This window comes from Muntiacus reevesi, chromosome 21 (genome assembly GCF_963930625.1).
Source record: "Muntiacus reevesi chromosome 21, mMunRee1.1, whole genome shotgun sequence".
NCBI lineage: Eukaryota > Metazoa > Chordata > Mammalia > Artiodactyla > Cervidae > Muntiacus > Muntiacus reevesi.
This window is the reverse complement of record NC_089269.1, coordinates 50524728-50548095: the sequence shown is the minus strand read 5'-3', so window position 1 is coordinate 50548095 and position 23368 is coordinate 50524728. Positions and strand designations below refer to the sequence as shown.

Below are 23368 nucleotides of genomic sequence, written 5' to 3'. Positions count from 1 at the left end.
CAAGTTTTGTAAATTAGAAACATCAAAACCTAAACATACCACGGCTCATCTCCTAAAAGCTCACATCTACAGAAGCACTGAGGTGAGGCTGAGGAATCCTTTAAGTAGTACCAAAGTTTGAATTCTTCAACCTAAACTACATACAAGGTTGGACAACCATTGTTGGGACTCAAAGCAAATGAATCTTCTGTGAAATGCACATGAAAGTGAAAACTGAAAGTCAGCTATCAGGGAAGCACATGAAGTTGGTCCAAACTTTTCTCAAGAATACAATCCAAACCAGAGAAGGAAACGATTTCATCCGTAAGCACACAGTAAGTCCAGAAAAACTGAGCAGTCTAGTGACATGGCCCTTGTCACAGGTCTGCTCTGTTATGCTTGCCACCTAATGCAAAGGACTGACTTTCTGAGACAGCACTAAGCTGCCCTGAAGTGGTTAGCCCAGTAGATCACCCACTCTGAAGTGCAAGACATAAAATAGAAGGTGGTGGCAGGGGAGAAGACAAACATCGCACTCCAGACAGCCAGGCAGGCATGCTGATTGAGGCTCCCCAGTCCCAGACAGTGAGACTGGCGTGGTAAACAGTAACTGCCCTGGAAGGGGCGAGGCCAGAGGACAGGAGGTGAGCACTCAGTGCAGCTCAACTGCCTGGCCATTAACCCAGCCAGCTCTCCACACTCATCACTGTGCACTAAAGACAAGACACAAGATGGCTTTTATAGCATCCCCAGCTGCTAAGAATGTTAAGAAAACCAGTTTCAAAACACGCAGCAGAACCTGTATACAAGGAAAAGAGAAAAAGCAATATGTGCAACCAGTGTCAAAAACACAAATCAAGAAAAATGAGATGTTCATAATAACACCTCACTTTTATATACTTCCAATCTGTGAAGCAACTCAAATATTTTTGCAAATTAAACAAAAAAAATCTAATTATAGGACTTCTAACAACATCCCTGTGAAACAGGTGGAATGCAAATATAATTACTTCTGTTTAGCTACCGAAGACAAGTAGACACATATTTAATCACACGCAAGTCAGACTCCTGATCGACTCAGTCCAGGAATTTCAGCATCCCATACAGCCAAGTTACCAGTAACTCAAGGGATCTTAATAAAGTAAAATATAAAAGTGAACCCCATGGTTTTCTATGCTTAAGAACTAAACTCTAAGAATTAGCAATTAAGTCAAAATTGGTTTTAGTTTTAGAAGGAAAACAGTTCAAGAATTCTATTTAATCTGTTGAATCCACTTTTTAAAATTTTCTTTGAATCTACTTTCTTAGGAGTCAAGAAACCATTACGATAATGATTACTACAGCCGTTTAAATTCAGAAATCATAGAGAAAGTGAGAACTCGGTTTCTCACACTCACCACTATAAACCTAACAGTTTTACGCCTCCTTAAAAGGACAAAAGGCATTCAGTTTAAAGTGCAAGGTCAAAGTATACAAAAAGACACGCTGGCCTGGGAAACCAATAGGTTTAACAACAAAAGATGAAGCAACCAATACTTGCAGATCTCAGGGTACTTAAAAGAATATTTTATTTTGACCCAGGAAAGGAATTAAATTATCCCACTGATGGCTAGGAAAAGAGATCACCTTTAAGTGTTTCATTTGCACTTTTTAAAAAGCTGTTATTATGAGGTGCTTTTAAAACCTAGTATATTATTACAGTATTAAGGGGCACTTCCTAAATATATCCAATATAGCTAACTCCTCTCCAAGCCAACTCCTGGTGAAATAATTCTTTCTTCCCTTCAATACTGTTTAGATAAGGCACAGACAAGGCAGTACAGGATAACTAAACCTGAACTTGCTACAGGAATTTCCAAACAGATAAGAATTTAAGAACTTTGCACCTACCTATTTCAAAGACAAGAGAAACTTTAAGCAAGTATCCAGTGAAAATATGAGCTCCTTTCTCACAAGGTAAGTTCTTCAATGCAGAGTCTGTCTCCTTATAAATTCTGTTCAGCCCTGAGAGACCACGCCAGTGCCAAGAAGGAGAATGGCTTCCACGGTTACGATCAAAAGCAATTCACTTAAATGAAATGATATGATGTCTAGAATCTGTTTCAAAATAATCTAGAGTTGGGCTGGCGGGAAAGATGAAACAACACGGACCAAGAATTAACACTTACTGAAGCCTGATAATAGGGGTTTACCACTACCCCCACTTCTTTAGTGGCTGGAATTTTTCACAATAAAAGGTCCAACAAAGAAACACAAGAAAGCGAGCTTTAGAAAGCAAATGCCTCTCAGCTAGCCTACCTGTGTAAGACCAGCTTACAGAGATGCATAACTGAGAACTGAAAAGGAATATGTCAAAAACTATTTAAATTATTTGTAGTTATAAAACAATTAGGATGACCTATGGTTTTTCTGTTACTCACACAGGTGTGAAAGGATGAATTAAGAAATTACCTGTTTCTATATTGCTATGTTTTCTCCTTTATGTCACTGCAGTTAAGCCTGATTAAAAAGAATGACTAATTTTTTTTCTTCATTCTGACAAAAGATATTCTAAAATGAAGGAAATTGAGATACCCTGGGGAAACTGTTTCTACCCCCAATCTAGACTTTTAATAAAGCTTAGCAAACTTTAAACTATCCTTTACATCAGTTTCTAAGAGTTAAGCTTCAACTAAACTAAGCTGATTTTTAATATATTACTTTAATCTTAATAAATATTCTCATAAATCTTGTTAGCACATATTTGGAAATTTTCATTCTTTTAAATTCTGCTCAAAATTGCAACACAAAAGAGACCAAAGGCCTGATGTCTTTTATTCAACAGAATCAGTACTCTAGGATGAGTGCCATCAATTCCACTTTCACCTCCAGAGTTGATTTCAGACACTTGACAACCAAGATTAATGTCTGACCTGTGAGTTGACCGTAATAATGGACACTTTTTATTTTTTTTAAGGAGATAAATGTTAGATAAGTAATCACATGGAAACTCAAAGTTATCACGGAATCCCCTTTCTTTAAGAAGTTAACAGCACTCTTTTCATACCCAATTTACCAGGATACCTTAATAGAACTGGGAAAATTAAACTCTAGGATGAGTAACCCAAGAATCACTTGCAGGGCCCACATTCCTCTCCAGCAGGTGTCACATGGAGCTTCATTCTCCTGCTCTTCCCTCTTTGCTCCTTTGGATCTGGAAGTCTGACTTAGAGGCATCTGCTTCAACAGCAAACATTCAGATTATTTAAACTGCCCCTCTCCACACATTCCTAACTTATCTGGTGGAGCAGGCATTTAAAAACTAAGCAGCTGTGAAAATTAAAACGAAAACTTCACAAAAATTCAAAAACTGGCCACTGACCTCCCTGAGGCTACACTTGGTATTTCAAAATACTTGCAAATTACATCAAGCACAGGAAGTTTGGAATCATGTCATCTATATGGTAACTTTAACAGCCCTCATCAGATTCCTTTGTAAAATGGACACAAACAGTATCTTTTAGTTAACATATACGGAATTCGGTCCACACATTTCAACAGACAAACCCATCCTCAGATCTATACTGAGACAGCAAATATTTCATGCATGTACCTCAGCAGGGTGGACCACCAGCACTGTGAAGGGCCGGATGACTCAGGACTCAGCCATGTTTCCAAAGCTTAGACTGAAGATGATTAATGATACTGAAGAACAAGGCATGGTGAACTTTTACAACGGGTTGCTTACAAAAGCTCAGCTGCTAACTAAGTGCTTTGACCTTAGATAAAGAGGGTACTCAACACAGAGGTTCAATCAGGGGCTACATTCTGGAATGACTCACATTAAACTTATCTAGTACATTACAAAAAGATAACAGGACAAAAATCAACTTATTAGCAAGTTTTGACTTTTCAAAAGATTGTGAAAACTCCAAGCTATGAAAAAGTGATTTCATAGTAAATGAAAAAAAAGAAAAGATTAAAAAAGAAAATAAGTCTGATGCTCCAGGAACTGATAATCTGATCTTTGAACCACCTCCCCACCAAATTTTTCAGGGCTTTGGTCTACTTTTCACCATTCTGCTCATTTCCTTGCTTGCTTCATGTGAGTGAGAAAAGGAACAAGATGAAACTTTATTGTGTGAATAGTTCATACGGAGGAAAGCACAACAGGGAAAGCTAAAATTAATTTTATAAGACTCCTTTACTAAAAAAAAAAGTCTCCTTTATTTCGTCTATGACCCTTCCAATTGTTAATTCATGACACTATGCGTTAAATAAGAGATACTGCAAAAACTAGAATAAGCAATCACAATATGACTATAAATATGGACAATGTTCAAACACCACATGGAGAAAGAAAGGAGGAAAAGGCAACACAGTGCAATATACAATAAACACTATCGGTCGTGGTCCTGAGCTGCCAGATAGAAGACAGTCCTTTCCTCAGTTGTATTTAATGTAAATTTTGTATAATGGACATGTAGGTGATTAAAAAGCAATTTCTTTAAGGTAAAAATGACCCCTGAAGAATCATTTTTCATATAATAAATAACAAGCATAGTTTATGGGAGATTCTCTCTATAAAACTGTTTCAAGCAGCTGCAAAGGGCACTAAAGATAATGAAAAGTATAGCTTTCCTATTATTGTTAGAAGTCATTGTCCACTGATCCAACAAATGTTTTATTGAGCAGTTATCATGTATTAATTCCAGGGTCTGCTGAGATCCCAAAATTGGTAATTAAGATAGTTAATTCACACTATCAAGGTACTTGAAAATACAGGTTCCAAACCTTCCTGACCCACCTCCAAATAAATACCCTTCCAAAAAAAAAAAACCCTAGGAGACTTCCTTATAAAGTCACTACATCCAAAAATACACTGCAACAGACAGGGTGATGATAAAAATACGTGCTGTCCTTCCCTGGCCGAATCCTTCCCTACCTGCTCATCCCTGGAGGGCATCACACTTCTTGGACCCTGAGGCCACGTTTGACCACATGACTTGCATTGGCCAACGAACTATGAGTTCCGCTCAATTCACTTCAGCGGCTCAGTCTTGTCCAACTCTGTGCAACACCCTGCGCTGCAGCAAGCCGAGGGCATTAACATGAGAAATGAACTTCTGTTGTTGGAAACTCTGGGGATTGTTACGACAACATAATTTAGTCACAGCTGACTAATTCATACACTCCTGACTAAACTCAGATACATTAAAGACAGACATACCAATGGGCAGGAGGAAGAAATAAGTAACCTATAGTTTCCAACTTAATCTTGCAAAAAGTAGATAAAATTTGGCCTCCAACCAGGTAATAACCACTGTATAGCTTGTTTTGTTTTGATTTGTTTTCTTCCAAAAGCCTGGAAAGGCCAAGCTGCTGTACTTCAAGCACTAGCAGGGACTTGCCTGGTGGTCCAGTGGTTAAGAGGTCATACTTCCAATGCAGGTGGCAAGGGTTCGATCCCTGGTAAGGGAACTAAGATCCCAAATGCCACGTGATGTGGTCAAGAAAAAAAAAAGCATTTGCAGTTGTCCTCTCATTCAACACTTTAGAGATGTATGAAATTCCCTTCCTTGAAGAAAACCCCCCAAATATGATACAATGAAAATATTCCACAGGACACAGAGAACAAGAAATGTCCAGAAGAATGAAATTATCGCTTTTCTTTGAAACAAATTAAATGTAAGAATCATTGCTGTACACCTGGAACTGACATAACCTTATACATATCAGGTCAATTCCATCTTGATTTAAGGAAAAGTAACTCAAAACATGGTCCACTGGAGAAGGCAATGGCAAACCACCTCAGTATTCTTTGAGAACCCCGTGAACAGTATGGAAAGGCGAAAAGATCGGACACCGAAAGATGAACTCCCCAGGTTGGTAGATGCCCAAAATGCTACTGGAGAAGAGTGCAGAAATAAGTCCAGAAAGAATGAAGAGATGGAACCAAAGCTAACAAAACAACCAGTTGTGGATGTGACTGGTGAGGGAAGTAAAGTCCGATGCTGTAAAGAACAATACTGCATAGGAACCTGGAATGGTAAGTCCATGAATGAAGGTAAATTGGATGTGGTCAAACAGGAAATGGCAAGAGTGAACATCAACATTTTAGGAATCAGTGAACTAAAAAGGACTGGAATAGACAAATTTAATTCAGATGACCACTACATCTACTACTGTGGGCAAGAATCCGTTAGAAGAAATGGTGTAGCCCTTATGGTCAACAAATAAGTCAGAAATGCAGTACTTGGGTGCAATCTCAAAAACAACAGAATGATCTCCATTTGTTTCCAAGGCAAATCATTCACTATCACAGTAATCCAAGTCTAAGCCCCGACCAGTAAATGCTGAAAAAGCTGAAGTTGAACAGTTCTATGAAGACTTACAAGACCTTCTGGAACTAATACCCCAAAAATATGTCCTTTTCATTATAGGGGACTGGAATGCAAAAGTAGGAAGTCAAGAGATACCTGGAGTAACAAGCAAATTGGGCCCTGGATTACAGAATGAAGCGCAGGGTGAAGGCTAACAGTTTTGCCAAGAGAACGCACTGGTCATAGCAAACACCCTCTTCCAACAACACAAGAGAAAACTCTACACATGGCCATCATCAGACAGTCAATACCGAAATCAGACTGATTATATTTTTTGCAATGAAAGATGGAGAAGCTCTATACACAGCAAAACAAAACTGGGAGCTGACTGTGGCTCAGATCATGAACTCCTTTTTGCCCAATTCAGACTTAAGTTGAAGAAAGTAGGGAAACCCACTAGACCATTCAGGTAGGACCTAAATCAAGTCCTTTACGATTATACAGTGGAAGTGACAAATAGATTCAAGGGATTAGATCTGATAGACAGAGTGCCTGAAGAACTATGGATGAAGGTTTGTGACATTGTACAGGAGGCAGTGATTAAGACCATCCCCAAGAAAAAGAAATGCAAAAAGGCAAAATGGTCATCTGAGGAGGCCTTACAAATAGCTGTGGAAAAAGAGACGCAAAAGGTAAAGGAGCTAAGGAGACATAACCATTTGAATGCAGACTTCCAAAGAAGAGCAAGGAGAGATAAGAAAGCCTTCCTCAGTGATCAGTGCAAAGAAATAGAGGTAAACAATAGGAAGGCAAAGACTAGAGATCTTTTCAAGAAAATCAAAGATACCAAGGGAACATTCCATGCAAAGATGGGCACAATAAGGCACAGAAATGGTATGGACCTAACAGAAGCAGAAGACATTAAGAAGAGGTGGCAAGAACACACAGAAGAACTCTACAAAAAAGATCTTCATGACCCAGATAACCACAGTGATGTGATCACTCAGCCAGAGCCAGACATCCTGGAAAGCAAAGTCAAAGAGGTCTTAGGAAGCATTCTGCCATTAGGGTGGTGTCATCTGCATATCTGAGGTTGATATTTCTCCCAGCAATCTTGATTCCAGCGTGGGCTTGATCCAGTCTAGCATTTCTCCTGATGTACTCTGCATATAAGTTAAATAAGCAGGGTGACAAAAAACAGCCTTGACGTACTCCTTTCCTGATTTGGAACCAGTCTGTTGTTCCATGTTCAGTTCTTTACATATATATATATATACAGGTTGTGCCAAGTCTTAGTTGTGGCATGCAAACTCTTACTTGCAGCACGTGGGATCTAGTTCCCTGACCAGGAATCAAACCCATGCCCCCCTGCATTTGGAGCATGGAGTCTTAGCCACTGGACCACCAGGGAAGTCCCATAACTGTTGCTTTTTGACATGATATAAATTTCTCAGGAGGCAGGTCAGGTGGTCTGGTATTCCCATCTCTTAAAAAGAATTTTCACAGTTTGCTTTGATCCACACAGTCAAAGCCTTTGGCAAAATCTGTAAAACAGAAGATGTTTTTCTGGAGCTCTCTTGATTTTTCAATGATCCAATATATATTGGCAATTTGATCTCTGTTTCCCCTGCCTTTTCTAAATCCAGCTTGAACATCTGGAAGTTCATGGTTCATGTACTGTTGAAGCCTGGCATGGATAATTTTGAGCCTAACTTTGCTAGCGTGTGAGATGAGTGCAATCGTGTGGTACGCTGAGCATTCTTTGGCATTGCCTTTCTTTGGGACTGGAATGAAAACTGATCTTTTCCCATTCTGTGGCCACTCCTGGGTTTTCCAAATTCGTTGGCATATTGAGTACAGAACTTTCACAGCATCATCTTTGAGGATTTGAAATAGCTCAATTGGAATTCCATCACCTCCACTAGCTTTGTTCGTAAGGATGCTTCCTAAGGCCCATTTGACTTCGCATTCCAGGAGGTATGGCTCTAGGTGAGTGGTCACACCATTGTGATTATCTGGGTCTTGAAGATCTTTTTTGTACAGTTCTTCTGTGTATTCTTGCCACCTTGTCTTAATATTTTCTGCTTCTGTTAGGTCCACAACGTTTCTGTCCTTTGTTGTGCCTGTCTTTGCATGAAATGTTCCCCTGGTATCTCTTATTTTCTTGAAGAAATCTGTAGTTTTTTTCCATTCTATTGTTTTCCTCTATTTCTTCCCACTCATCACTAAGGAAGTCCTTCTTATCTCTCCTTGCTATTCTTTGGAACTCTGCATTCAGATGGGTATATCTCCTTCGCTCCTCTGCCTTTTGCTTTTCTTCTTTTCTCAGTTATTTGTAAGGCCTCCTCAGACAGCCATTTTGCCTTTTGGCATTTCTTTTTCTTGGGGATGGTCTTGATCCCTGTCTTCTGTACAGTGTCACAAATCTCCATCCATAGTTCTTCAGGCACTCTATCAGATCTAATCCCTTGAATCTATTTGTCACTTCAACTGTAAAATCATAAAGGATTTGATTTAGGTCATACCCGAAGAGTCTAGTGGTCTTCCTACTGTCTTCAATTTAAGTCTGAATTTGGCAATAAGGAGTTCATGATCTAAGCCACAGACAGTCCCCAGTCCTGTGTTTGCTGACTGAATAGAACTTCTCCATTCTTCACGAGAACCTAGGGGAAAGGAGTAGTGACTGATCCAGACCTACCTGCTAGTAGGTCTCCTACGGAGGTATAGTTTGTCAGTGACTTGCCGCAGGACAGGGGCACTGGCAGTAGCAGTGCTAGGACAAGACCCTTGTTGTGAGCCCTCCTGGAGGTCACCGTTAGCCCTGCCATAGAGCCAGTAGATCCCACAGCTGGGTCACCTCAGCCAAACAACTAACAGGGAGGGAGCCACAGCCAATCAGCAGACAACTGCATTAAAGTTTTATTGAGCCCCTCCCAGCAGCACAATACCCAGTTTTTCCTAGTGAGCCCATCCCATCAGGAAACTTGGACAAGCTCCTAGCATCATCCACCAGAGGACAGACAGAAGAAGCAAGAAGAACTACAACCTTGTAGTCTCCAGAACAAAAACCACAATCACAGAAAGTTAATGAAAAGGCAGAGGATTATGTCTCAGATGAAGGAACAAGATTGTTCTTTAATCCTTCAGTTGTGTCCAACTTTTTGTGACCCCATGGACTGTAGCCCACCAGGCTCCTCTGTCCATGGGATTGTCTGGGCAAGAATACTAGAGTGGGTTGTCATTTCCTCCTCCAGGGGATCTTCCCGACTCAGGGATCAAACCCATGTCTTTTTATGTCTCCTGCATTGGCAGGCAGGTTCTTTACCACTTGTGCTATCTGGAAAGCCCAAGGAACAAGATAAAAGCCCAGAAAAACAACTAAATGAAGTGGTGATACACAACCTTCCAAAAAAAGAAATAATAATAATGAGGATGAGGATGATTCAGGTTCTCTGAAAAAGAATGGAGAAGGTGCAAGAAATGTTTAACAAAGACATGGAATAACTAAACAACAACAACACAAAAAACAAAACCAGCCAGAGGTGAACAATAGACTAGACGGAATCAACAGCAGAATAACAGAAGCAGAAGAATGGAAGAGTGACCTGAAGGACAGAATGGTGGAAATAACTGCTACAAAACAGAATATAGAAAAAAAGAATGAAAAGAAATGAAGACAGCCTAAGAGATCTCTGGGACAACATTAAACACACCAACATCCACATTATAGGGGTTCCAGAAGGAGAAGAGGTAGAGAAAGAACCTGAGAAAATGTTTGAAGAGATGATAGCTGAAAACTTCCCAAACATGGGAAAGGAAATAGCCAATCAAGTCCAGGAAGGGCAGAGTCCAGGCAGGATAAAACCAAGGAGGAACACATCAAGACATATAGACAAAAATCAAACTGACAAAAATTAAAGATAAGGATAAAACATTTAAAGTAACCAGGGGAAAACCACAAATAACACAAGGGAACTTCCATAAGTTTATCAACTGATTTCTCAACAGAAACTCTACAAGCCAGAAAGGAATGGCACAATATATTTAAAGTGGTGAAAAAGAAGAACCCACAACCAGGAATACTCTATCCAGCAAGACTCTTAACCAGATTTGAAGAAGAAATCAAAGCTTTACAGACAATCAAAAGTTATAAACTCACAACAATTAAGAAAATGGTAATAGGATCATACATATCAGTAATTACCTTTAAACGTAAATGGTTTAAGTGACCCAACCAAAAGACATAGTCTGGCTGGGTGGATATAAAAACAAAACCTGTATATATGCCATCTATAAGTGACCCACTTCAGACCTAGGGACACTTACAGACTGAAAGTGAGGGGATGGGAGAAGATACTTCATACAAATGGAAATTAAAAGGAAACTGGAATAGCAATACACATACCAGACAAAACTTAAAAAGAGACTAAGAAGGACACTACATAATGATCAAGGATTCAATCTAAGAAGATATAACAATTATATATGCATTCAACATAGCACTTCAATATGTAAGGCAAACACTAACATAACATAAAGGAAGAAATTGATAATAACACAATAATAATGGGGGACTTTAACACTCCATTTCCACCAATGGATAGCTCATTAGACAGAAAATTAATAAAGAAACATTGTTTCTTTGTCATGACACTTTAGACCAGTTGGACTTAACTGATATATAGAGAGCATTCCATCCAACAGCAGCAGACTACACATTCTTCTCAAGTGCACACAGAACATTCTTCAGCACTGACCAAATACTGGACCACAGGCAAACCTTGGTAGATTTAAGAAAGTTGATTTCATATCAAGCATCTTTTCTGATTACAACACTAAGAGATTACAGATAAATAAAAAAAGCTATAAAAACCAAAAACATGTGGTGGCTAAACAACATGCTACTAAAAAACCAATGGATCACTGCAGAAATAAAACAATACCTACAGACAAATAAAAATGAAAGCACAATGGTCCAAAACCTATGGGAAGGAGCAAAAACAGTTTTAAGAGAGAGGTTTATAGCAATACAAGAACATTATGGCGGTTCCTTAAAAGACTAAAACCAGAGCTACCACGTGAACCCTGCTATCCTACTTTTGGGCATACATCTAGAAAAAACATGATCCAAAATAATACATGTACCCCAATATTCATTGCAGCACAGTTTATAATAGCCACAATATGGAATGTTGCTCACTGACAGAGGCATGTATAAAGCAGATATGGTACATATATACAATGGAATGAGCTTCTCTGGTGGCTCAGACGGTAAAGAATCCATCTGTCAATGCAATAGACACAGGTTCAATCCCTGGGTTGGGAAGATCCCCTGGAGAAGGGAATGGCAACGCACTCCAGTATTCCTGATTAGAGAATTCCAGGGACAGAGGAGCCTGGTGGGCTACAGTCTGTGGAGTCACAAAGAGTTGGACACAACTGAGCAAAACACACACACACACACACACACACACACACACACAATGATGAATTATTACTCAGCCATTAAAAAGGATGAAATAATGCCCTTTGCAGCAACATGGATAAACTCAGAGACAGTCACTGAGTGAAATAAGTCAGACGGAGGAAGAGAAATATTGTATGACATCTCTTATAAGCGAAAGTGTTAATCAATCAGTCATGTTTGACTCTTTGCAACCCCATGGACTGTAGGCCATGAGGCTCCTCTGTCCATGAGATTTCCCAGGCAAGAATACTGGAGTGTGTTGCCATTCTCTTCTTCATGGGATCTTCCCGACCTATGGACTGAACCTAGGTCTCCTGCACTGGAGGCAGATTATTTACCTCCTGAGCCACCAGGGAAGCCCCCTTATATTACATGTGGAATCTAAAATGAAATGATACAAATGAACTTACACAACAGAAGGAGACTCACAGACACAGAGAACAAATTTATGGTTGCTGAGGGGAAGGGAGCTTGGGATGGACACGTACACAATGCTATATTTAAAATGAATAACAAACAATGACCTACTGTATACAGCACATGGGACTCTGCTGGGTGCTGTGTGGCATCCTGGATGGTATGGGGGAGATGGGGGAAAATGGATACATGTGTATATATGGCTGAGTTCCTTCACTGTTCACCTGAAACTATCACAACATTGTTAATGTGTTATACTTTAATACAAAATAAAAAAAATTCTTAATGGAAAGGAAGAGTTACTGAATTTAATATAGTATCATTTCAAGAAAAAAGCTGCATGTGATAAAAAAATAATTTTTTATTTTCATAAAATGTATAATCAACAATGAAAACAACAGTAATAAAACTTTACACTCCCAATGCTGCAACATGAAAACATATAAGGCAAAAACAAAAGGCAGTCTCTTTGAAATTACTGGTTGAAATGTGGCAGGCAGTTAACATAAAACACAATTGATATGAGTGTGTAATTAACAAGAGTAGACAGAAACTAAAATACTGAAATTGTCACAGGACAACTATTACAAAAGTCAACTAATATTTAGGGAGTAGCCACCTGGTAGAAGGCAATGGCACCCCACTCCAGTACTCTTGCCTGGAAAATCCCATGGACGGAGGAGCCTGGTAGGCTGCAGTCCATGGGGTTGCTAAGAGTCGGACACGACTGAGCGACTTCACTTTCACTTCTCACTTTCATGCATTGGAGAAGGAAATGGCGACCCACTCCAGTGTTCTTGCCTGGAGAATCCCAGGGACGGGGGAGCCTGGTGGGCTGCTGTCTATGGGGTCACACAGAGTCGGACACGACTGAAGCGACTTAGCAGCAGCAGCAGCAGACAGTATACAGTGAGTAGTTAAACAGGAAGTCTAAAAGTCATAAACCTTACAACCATATAAATATAGATCAAGGAGAAGATATGTTTATATGTATGAATAACACACCTAGAACATAAATATTTACACAGTAAAGCTGTACAAATGCTTTGGCTTGAGATTCAGGAAGCACTCTTTTAAAAGGGTAAATATAAGATTATACAATCTCATAATCATCCTAATTATAGGATTAAAAACAATCTATGCTAAGTAAATTTTTTTAAATCTATGGCATGCAATTCAGTATGTAAAGAAAAAGTACCTTCAAGCAGGAAATGTTTTAAATCAAGCTGTACTCATACCTGGCCTTCAGCCCAAAATGTCAGGAACCTTATCACCAATATACTTAGGAAGTGAATGCAACACTGACAGAAATGTCAAACTAAAACCTCTTCTTTCTATACATCTTCAGAGTGAAGTCCAATCTTCTTAGGAAATTATCTTCAAACTTTTGTTAACCAAGAAAACTTTCTGTAAATGAAGCCTCATACTAGCTCGAGACTGAAAAGCTGGGCTGCTCTGGTTCAAGTGTGAGTGAGGAAAGGCCACGAGACTGTTCAGGGATGACCTAAATCAAACCCTTATGATTACACAGTGGAGTGAGAGATAGACTCAAGGCATTCGATTTGACAGACAGAGTGCCTGAAGAACTGTGGATTCTTTAGGAGGCAGTGATCAAGACCATCCCCAGCTGGGCTTCCCTTGTGGGTCAGCTGGTGAACACCATCCCCAAGAAAAAGAAACACAAAAAAATAAAATGGCTGTCTGAGGAGGCCTTACAAATAGTTGAGGAAAAAAAGAGAAGTTAAAGGCAAAGGAGAAAAGGTAAGCTTTACCCATTTGAGTGCAGAGTTCCAAAGAAGAGCAAGGAGAGATAAGAAAGCCTCCCTCAGTGATCAGTGCAAAGAAACAGAGGAAAACAATAGAATGGGAAAGACCAGCGATCTCTTCAGGAAAATTAGAGATACCAAGGGAACATTTCACGCAAAGATGGGCATAATAAAGGACAGAAACGGAATGGACCTAACAGAAGTAGAAGATTTTAAGAAGAGGTGGCAAGAATACACAGAAGAACTGTACAAAAAAGATCTTCAAGACCCAGATAACCACAATGATGTGATCACTCACCCAGAGTCAGACATCCTGGAATGTGAAGTCAAGTGGGCCCTTAGGAAGCATCACTACGAACAAAGCTAGTGGAAGTGATGAACTCCAGTTCAGCTATTTCAAATCCTCAAAGATGATGCTGTGAAAGTGCTGCACTCAATATACCAGCAAATTTGGAAAACTCAGGAGTGGCCACAGAAAGGGAAAAGATCAGTTTTCATTCCAATTCCAAAGAAGGGCAATGCCAAAGAATGCTCAAACTACCGCACAATTGCACGCATCTCATACGCTAGCAAAGCAATGCTCAAAATTCTCCATGCCAGACTTCAACAGTATGTGAACCATGAACTTCCAGATGTTCAAGCTGGATTTAGAAAAGTCAGAGGAACCAAAGATCAAATTGCCAACATCCACTGGATCATCAAAAAATCAAGAGAGCTCCAGAAAAACATCTACTTCTGCTTTACTGACTACACCAAAACCTTTGACTGTGTGGATCACAACAAATTGTGGAAAATTCTGAAAGAGATGGGAATACCAGAGCACCTTACCTGCCTCCTGATAAACCTGTATGCAGGTCAAGAAGCAACAGTTAGAGCTGGACATGGAAAAACAGACTGGTTCCAAATCAGGAAAGGAGTATGTCAAGGCTGTATATTGTCACCCTGCTCATTTAACCTATATTCAGAGTACATCACACGAAATGCCAGACTGAATGAAGCACAAGGTGGAATCAAGATTGTCAGAAGAAATATCAATAAACTCACATATGCAGATGACACCACCCTTATGGCAGAAAGTGAAGAAGAACTAAAGAGCCTCTTGATGAAAGTGAAAGAGGAGAGGAAAAAAGTTGACTTAAAACTCAACATTCAGAAAACAAAGATCATGGCATCCGGTCCCATCATTTCATGGGAAATAGATGGGGAAACAGTGGAAACAGTGTCAGACTTTATTTTTGGGGGGCTCCAAAATCACTACAGATGGTCACCATGCAGCCATGAAATTAAAAGATGTTTGTCCTTGGAAGTAAAGTTATGACCACCCTAGACAGCACATTAAAAAGCAGAGATGTTACTTTGCCAACAAAGGTCCAACTAGTCAAAACTATGGTTTTTCCAGGAGTCATATATGGATGTGAGAGTTGGACTATAAAGAAAGCTGAACGTCAAAGAATTGATGCTTTTAAACTGTGATGTTAGAGAAGACTCTTCAGAGTCCCTTGGATTGCAAGGAGGTCCAACCAGTCTGTCCTAACGGAAATGAGGTCGGAATATTCATTGGAAAGACTGATGTTGAAGCTGAAATTCCAATATTTGACTATTTGATGCAAAGAACTGACTCATTGGAAAAGACCCTGATGCTGGGAAAGACTGAGGCAGAAGGAGAAGGGGACAACAGAGGATGAGATGGTTGGATGGCATCATTAACTTGATGGACATGAGTTTGAGCAAGCTCCGGGAGTTGGTGATGGACAGGGAAGCCTCGTGTGCTGCAGTCCATGGGGTCGCAAACAGTCAGAGCCAACTGAGCAACTGAACTGACTGACTGAAGGAAAGGCCACGGGCTGAGAGCAGACTCACAAACGTCCTACCAGGAAGGAGCCCTATGAGCCAGGCCCTGGGCCAAGCACAGAGAATCTGAAAGAAAACAGAGTCTCTGACCCCACAGAGCTTAGACTCGAGAATGGGGAGTAAGCTAACAAGGAAAATAAAAAATATGACCATTTCACACATAGAGAACCACTCCAAAGAAAATGAGGTAGGGGAACACGGCAGATGATGCCTGGAGGAGGTATGTGGGATTTCTTTGTGTGCTTGGGTAGTCAGGGGGAACCTCTCTTAAAAGAACTGGTATCGTTTCTGAAAAGGTTCAGTCAGTGCAAAGATCTGTGGAAGGAAAAGAACCTATCCAAGGAAGAGAAAGAGGCCAGTCCAGCTGGAGCAAAGGGAACCAAAGGGGCGAGAGAGGAAACTGCAAAGGCAACGGAGGCCAGAATACAAGCGTCTCCTAAAGCGAGGCTTGGACTTAAGTGTAACAGCAAGGCTTTGAAAGGCTCTGAGCAAGGGAACAACTTGACCTGATTTACAGTGCAGAAGCTGCTGTGTGGAACAGATTGCAGGCAGGCAGAATGGAGTCAAGAAAACTAGTGAGGAGACCACGGCAGGTATTCACCTGAGATGCAGCAGTGGCCAGGAGTAACATTTTAACAGTGGAAACAAGAGGATTCAGGATACATTTTAAACAGAAAGCCCACAGAAATTAACAATCGAATAGATACATAGAGTACACAGAAGACAGGGGAATCAAGGAGAGCTGTGAGGTTTCCCGGTGTTTAACCGGGTGGGTGAGGGCACCGTTTACAGGGCAGAAAGGTCTGGAGTGTACAGATTAGACTGGGGACAGCATCAAGAATTCTGTTTCTACAGATAGTCAGCAGGCACATGAAAGATGCTCAACATTTCTATCTATTAAAGAAATGCAAATCAAACCACAATAAGGTGCCACCTCACACCAATCAGAATGGCCATCATTTAAAAGCCTACAAATGACAAAAATGGAGAGAATGTAGAGAAAAGGGAACCCTCCTACACTGCTGGTAAGAATGTAACTTGGTACAGCTACTACACAAAACAGTATGGAGGTTCCTTAAAAAGCTAAAAACAGAGCTACCATATATCCAGTAATCCCACTCCTAGGCATTTATCTAGATGAAAAGATATTTGCACCACAGTGCTCACAGCAACACTACTTACAATAGCCAAGACAAGGAGACAGCTTAAATATCCATTCAGCAGAATGAAAATGTGGTATCTTTATGCAAAGGACTATCACTCAGCCATAAGAAAGAATGAAATGCCAATTTGCAACAACAAGGGTGCAGCTAGAGATTATCATACCAGTGAAGCCAGGAAGACAGATACCATATGATACCATTTACACATAGAATTTAAAACATGACACAGGAACTTATCTACAAAACAGAAACAGACTCACAGACATACAGTACAGACTTGTGGTTGCCAGGGGATGGGGAAGGGAAGGGTAGATTGGGAGTCTGGGATTAGCAGATGCAAACGACCATGTATATGTATAACTGAATCAATGTGCTGCAAACCAGAAATTAACACAACACTGTAAACTATATCTCAATAAAATGAACTTAAAAAAAAGAATTCTGCTCCAACCACATTAATTTTAAAGAGTCTGTAAATGGGTGGCCAAGAAGATCTGCCTCACTGGCCACTGAAGACTATATGTTCTTGGGAGAAGGTGGAGCTGGAAATATCCACATACCTCTCATATCTCTATTTCCATGGCAAACCCTTCAAGTCTTCTCAGATATCCCAGTGCTCCACAGAGCAGTGTGAAAACTCAATGCTTACCTCCAACTTGCTAAACTAAATTTGCCTACTTTTGCATAGTGTGGGTGAAAAATTAAATGAGGAAAACATAAAATGCATTTACCCACACTAGAATTTGTTGACAACAAAACAAATTACAGATAGGTTAAAGATTTTAGTGGAAAAAAAAAAAAAGAAACCATGAAAGTATGTAAGAAGAAAACAGAGGTTAATATTTATAAAATCTAAGTGAGAGAGGGCTTCCTTATTTGACCAAGGGCAGAAATTCTTTAAAAAGGAAAACAATGGCAGATTGAGGGGAGGGAGGTTTAAATACTTCTAGAAAAGAAAATATCACAAATCTTAAAAGCAAATGAAAAATTGGGAATAAGGAAATATCCTTACATATTTATATAAGGAGCTCACACAAATTAAGAAAAAAAGAGTTAACTCCAAAAAGAAAACATGACAAGGAAAAGAGAAAATTCAAAAGAGAAGAAATATAACTGAACAATTAACACATGGGAAAAAAGTGCTAAACTTCTTATCAGTAAAAAGAATTAAAACAAGGAGACAGCATTTTTCACCTGTCAAGCTCATAAATATTAAAATGGCAATGAGTGTAGACTTAGAGTCTGGACAGTAATTACTAAACTCTTTGTGAAGACAATTTGGTAATGTATCAAGTGAAGTGAAGTGAAGTCGCTCAATTGCGTCCAACTCTTTGCGACCCCATGGACTGTAGCCTACCAGGCTCCTCTGTTCATGGAATTTTCTAGGCAAGGATACTGGAGTGGGTTGCCATTTCCTCCTCCAGGCGATCTTCCCGACCCAGGGATCGAACCTGGGTTTCCTGCATTGCAGGCAGATGCTTTACCATCTGAGTCACCAGGGAAGCCTTAGATTTTACATGCTCTTTGACCTTCCAATTCCACTTCAGGAAATTTATCCAAAGGCAGGGGTACTGGAGGGTTGATGGGAAAGATTTAGGCATACATTATATTTATAAGATGCTTCAGGATCGCATCTAATGACATGAAAAGATACTGCACCTTAAAATAAGTGTTTTTAAATCATATGATCAGAATAATACATAGCAATAAGAATATTCATATAAAGAGATCACTAATGATAAATTATAGGAAATTAACACTGATTGTGTCTATAAAAAATAAGTGCTCTTTAACAATCTTTTTCTTTCATTACAATGAGCATACAGCATTTAAAAATAAAAACTTTGTTTGGGGGGAAAACAAACCTAAAAATCCTTTGCATAAAAGATAAATTGAATAAAAATTAGCAAAAAATTAATAGATAATTTCAAGTGATAGAATATAATTTGGGGAAATTTTTCATCCCTTCTAGAATAGAAAATTCTCTGTATTTATATATGTTCCATTATGAACATGCACTATTCTTATTTTTTTTAAAGGTAAAAGAAACTTAAAGCTAATTTTCCAGTCTTTTGTTATCTGAAGTTGAATGATCATGACAATGATCACACCATATTTTAAAGGGTTTATGCGCTTTTCTTCATGAACCAAACCCAGGTTTTCTTTATAATTCCAACTAGCTTAGAGGGCACAAAGGGATTCTCCTGAAATATGAAATACACTGCATCTCATACCTCCTTCCCAGTTACTACCTTTAGTGGACTTCAACGCTTCAGGCCCATGGCTCTCAAAGTCTGGTGCTAGACCTGCAGCCCCAGCATAAAGAGGGAGCTGGTAAATACAGATTCTTAGGCCCCACATCAGACCTAGAGAATACAAAATAGGGCAGGGGGCTTCCCTGGTGGCTCAGTGATAAAGAATCTGCCTGCCAATGCAGGAGGCATGGATCCGATCCCTGGTCCGGGAAGATCCCACGTACCACGGAGCAACAAATGCCGTGCGCCGCAACTACTGAGCCTGCACTCGAGAGCCCATGCACCGCAAGTGCTGAAGCCCACACTCTAGAGCCCTTGAGCCACAACCAGAGAAGCACCACAGGGAGAAGCCCGTGCTCTGCAATGAAGACACAGCACAGCCGAAAATAAATAAAATTAAATTTAAAAAAGAAAAAGAAAGAGGCTAGGACTCAACAGTGTGCTTTATCAAGCTCCTCCAGCTGAGTCTGTTGTGTGCTTGAACTGGAGAATCACTGTTACAGCCTTGGCCCTCAGCATGCAGAAACTCTTCTGTGTGTGTTGCTTGCTCAGTGGCTCAGCTGTCTCTGACTCTGACCTCACAGACAGGGGCCCACCAGGCTCCTCTATCCACGGAAGTGTCTATGTAAGAGTACTGGAGTGGGTTGCCATTTCCTCCTCCAGGAGATCTTCCCAACCCAGGGATCGAACCTGTGTTTCCTGCATGGGCAGGCTGATTCTTTACCACCTGGGAAGCCCTCCAGAAACTCTCCCAAACACAGTCAAATCACTTTTCAAACTTACATCTTTCGGAATCCTAATGGTAACACATTAAATCATTCAAGAGGACTGAGCTGCTAGATCTCAAATCTTAACAGCTGGAAACAACATTTAAGAAAAATAAAAAGATAACAAGGAAAGAAAGAAAACCATACCTGTAGAGATGCCTTAAAGGGAGCAGTGAGTCTTAGAGACATCCCTTCACGCCTTTGACAGCCTTTGAGGTAAACACACTAGGCCTCCTCAAGGAACACACTAAATTCAAACTCATTTAATTACAGGTGTCAGTCAGGGCCTCACAATCAAACAATCAACCAGACTCCTGCGTAATAACAACACTGAAGCCATATCTAGTCATAAATACAACAATCAGGTGTGCCAAAAATATGCAAAACATTGTTACTTGAATTGACTGATGAGCCCACCTGGGGCAAAATCTATTGGTATTTGAAATGAACAACCATTAGAATAGTTGCTTATCTGTGATGGAGGTATAACCATGATTGAAATGAGACAAAGTCTAGAAATGAGACACAGCCCAAGGAAGTACCAAATTTTCTGCCACATTCATCAGTTCAAAGAATCAGGTACTGAGCCAGTGCCAGAGACAAAATCGGGTCTAAAATACCCCTCTCCTGCCCTCCAGAGGCCTGTGGTCCACTTGGAGATTGGTAAGGACCAGACTGCGACCTCCACTGACCATGAGACAGAAACGTCACATACCTTATCTCTAATACTTGCAGTTAAGTCACTTGGTCAAGGCCACCCAACTCCCTACAAGTCCATGCTCTGCTCTCGCCTCTCCATCCATGTATAAGGTCAGTGCCAAACGGATGCGAGTAAGCACTATCGCCATGTTGCATGAGATTGTGCTAAGAACAGACCTTTCCAGTGGCGTTAGTGGTAAAGAACCCACCTGCCAATGCAGGAGATGCAAGAGACAGGAGCCGTAAGAGACAGGAGACGTGGGTTCGATCCCTGAGTCAGGAAGATCCCCTGGAGGAGGGCATGGCAACTCACTCCAGTATTGTTGTCTGGAGAACCCCCTGGATAGAGGAGCCTGAAGGCTACGGTCCGTGGGGTCACAAAGAGTCGGACATGTCTGAAGTGACTTAGCATGCACATGCTAAGAATAAAGTCAAGAACAAAAACGATTTTGATGCTACTAAAAAAGAGACATCCAAGTTCAGTAAAATCAAGTACTGTCAAACCAAGTAAAACAGTTTATAAATGATACTGTTTCTGAATGGGAAAAATTACCCATAGAAAACAACCAAGGGCAAGGTCAATATGGAACAAAATATCAATACTAATTATACTGAATGCAGAGATTATAGGCAATTATTGCCTCAATTTGAAATTCTTTTATAATGCAAATTGTTTTTAAAAAATGATCATCCAACATTAAAATAAAATGCTTTGGTTTTTTTCTAACCCAGCCAAGATTCCATTAATCAGCAGTTCTCAGTAAGTATGCTCCGCTCGTTCAGAAATATGCGGGGGTACTTCTGGTTGTCCCATTCACTGGGAGGCACCACTGGCATTTCACAGGCTACTGAGAACAGTCTCATGCAAGGAACCGTCCAGTGACTCGAACGTCTGTCTAGACATTCCTGTAGGGGGAAAAATCCATTTACAACTATCTGGGCCTAGAACCAAACTCCATTTTACATATTAACACAAAAGACATTTTGCAAGTTTTTACTATACCCCTAACCCTGGTAGGGTACTAGTAGTGTAAAATACTTTGATTTCTTCTTTAGAAAAAGTTGGGCAATACACTGAGAGATTTGAAATTATGTACATGTTATTGATGAATTTAACTTGATGAAAAGAAACTTGTTGTTTAGGCACTAAGTCATGTCCAACTCTGTGACCCCCATGGACTATAGTCTTCCAGGCTCCCCTGTCCATGGGATTGCCCAGGCAAGAATACTGGAATGAGTTGCCATTCCCCTCTCCAGGGGATCATCCTGACCCAGGGATTGAACTCCTGTCTCCTGCTTTGCAGGCAGATTCTTTAGCACTGAGTCACTTGGGGAGAATAAAGGAAGCATTACAAAAAGGGAATGCTGGGTCTGAAAAGGTTGAGAGCTTGCTGTGATGACCCAAGGAATATGTACGCAGTGAGGAGAATCCAGCTGACTTCTGCTATTAAGCCAGACATAGAAGAGATCTGCAAAAATGCAGAACAAGGCCATCCTCCTCACTACAATTCTTTGTTGTGAAAAATAGGGTTATTCTCATTAAAGAGCTAACTTGGAACGATTTGAGTTTTAAATGAATAAAATGAAAGTGTTAAAAATAGGTAAATTTTCAGTTTCAATCTTAACATGGGAACATCAATAAACAAAACAACCATAAGCAAAAGCTCTTTGATAGCCTTCAGTACATTTTATGTGCATGCAGGGATTTAAGATGAAAATGTTTGAAAACTGTTGCACTTACAGAAAAAGATAAGGAAGAAGGGCTTAGCTGACTGGAGACAGACCAGGTCACAGACCAGAGCAGTGCCTGGGCAGAGTGGGGAAACTTGGAGAACCAAACCAGATCAATAGAGCTGGATTACAAGTGCTGAAAGGAGAGGGAGGGATTCTGGATGAGGCAGAAGCCTGCTTCAGGCAGCTGAGTATACACCGCCCAGGGAGATTTTAACATCATAAACATTTTGTGTGTCATAAAAACAATTTTTCAGTAGAAAGTAAACCCAAAAACATAAAAGTTTAAATGAAACAAACAAACAAACAGTCCTTTTCCATGCATAGGCAATAACAGTCAAAAATACCTTCTTCTCTCCCTGCTTCTGATACGTGTAAACAAACCAGAACGTTTGGACTCTAGTCATGAATCTGACTGAGCCCACTCCTGGGTATCAAGGGTGGAACCGGGCAGTATCCGCCCCCCTCCCTCCCCTGGCCAGCATCTCCCCACCTCCACGCCCGCCAGACCTCCTTCAGCCAGCATCTTCAAGGAGTCCACCCACTATTTCTTTAAAGATTCAGCTTCAAAAACCTTTTAAAGCAGACAAGCTCAAAGCAGCAGGAAGGAGGGACCACCTGCGGCCCCGTGGCAGGTTTCTGCAGGAGCTCCTGGGCAGGCTGGGCCGCTCACAGCCCCCTAAGGACTGTGCTGTCCCTCTCAGGACTGAGGAACGGATATGGCCACGCAGCAAAGAAGGCCCCTTAAGGAAATGTTCAATCACGCCCAATTTCTAACACTCATGGAAGCCTTCCCATCACATGAACTGCCTGGAAGATCCTCGGGCCCCACCCTACTTCCCACATCACCCCGGGATGGATGTTGGGCCTAGAAAGGGATCCCAGGGACTGAGTAGGGAACAGAAAATGGAAGGAGGTGGAAGGACACACCCTTGAGTCCCTGAGGAAATCTCTTGGTGACACTCCCCTCC

The 23368-nt window shown here is 40.6% G+C and overlaps 1 protein-coding gene across 9 annotated transcripts in view; it reads right to left on the bottom strand.

Moving 5' to 3' along the window:
- ITSN1 (intersectin 1) overlaps positions 1-23368 on the bottom strand; it is a 252839-nt gene that overhangs the window by 191965 nt on the left and 37506 nt on the right. Inside the window, exon 1 of one of the 9 annotated variants that reach the window (XM_065913501.1) lies at positions 20876-20893. The exons of the other annotated variants lie outside the window; for them this stretch is intronic. The gene's annotated coding sequence lies outside the window, so the exon portion shown is untranslated. Of the gene's footprint in view, positions 1-20875; positions 20894-23368 lie in introns of those variants that run through there. 9 annotated transcript variants of the gene reach the window in all.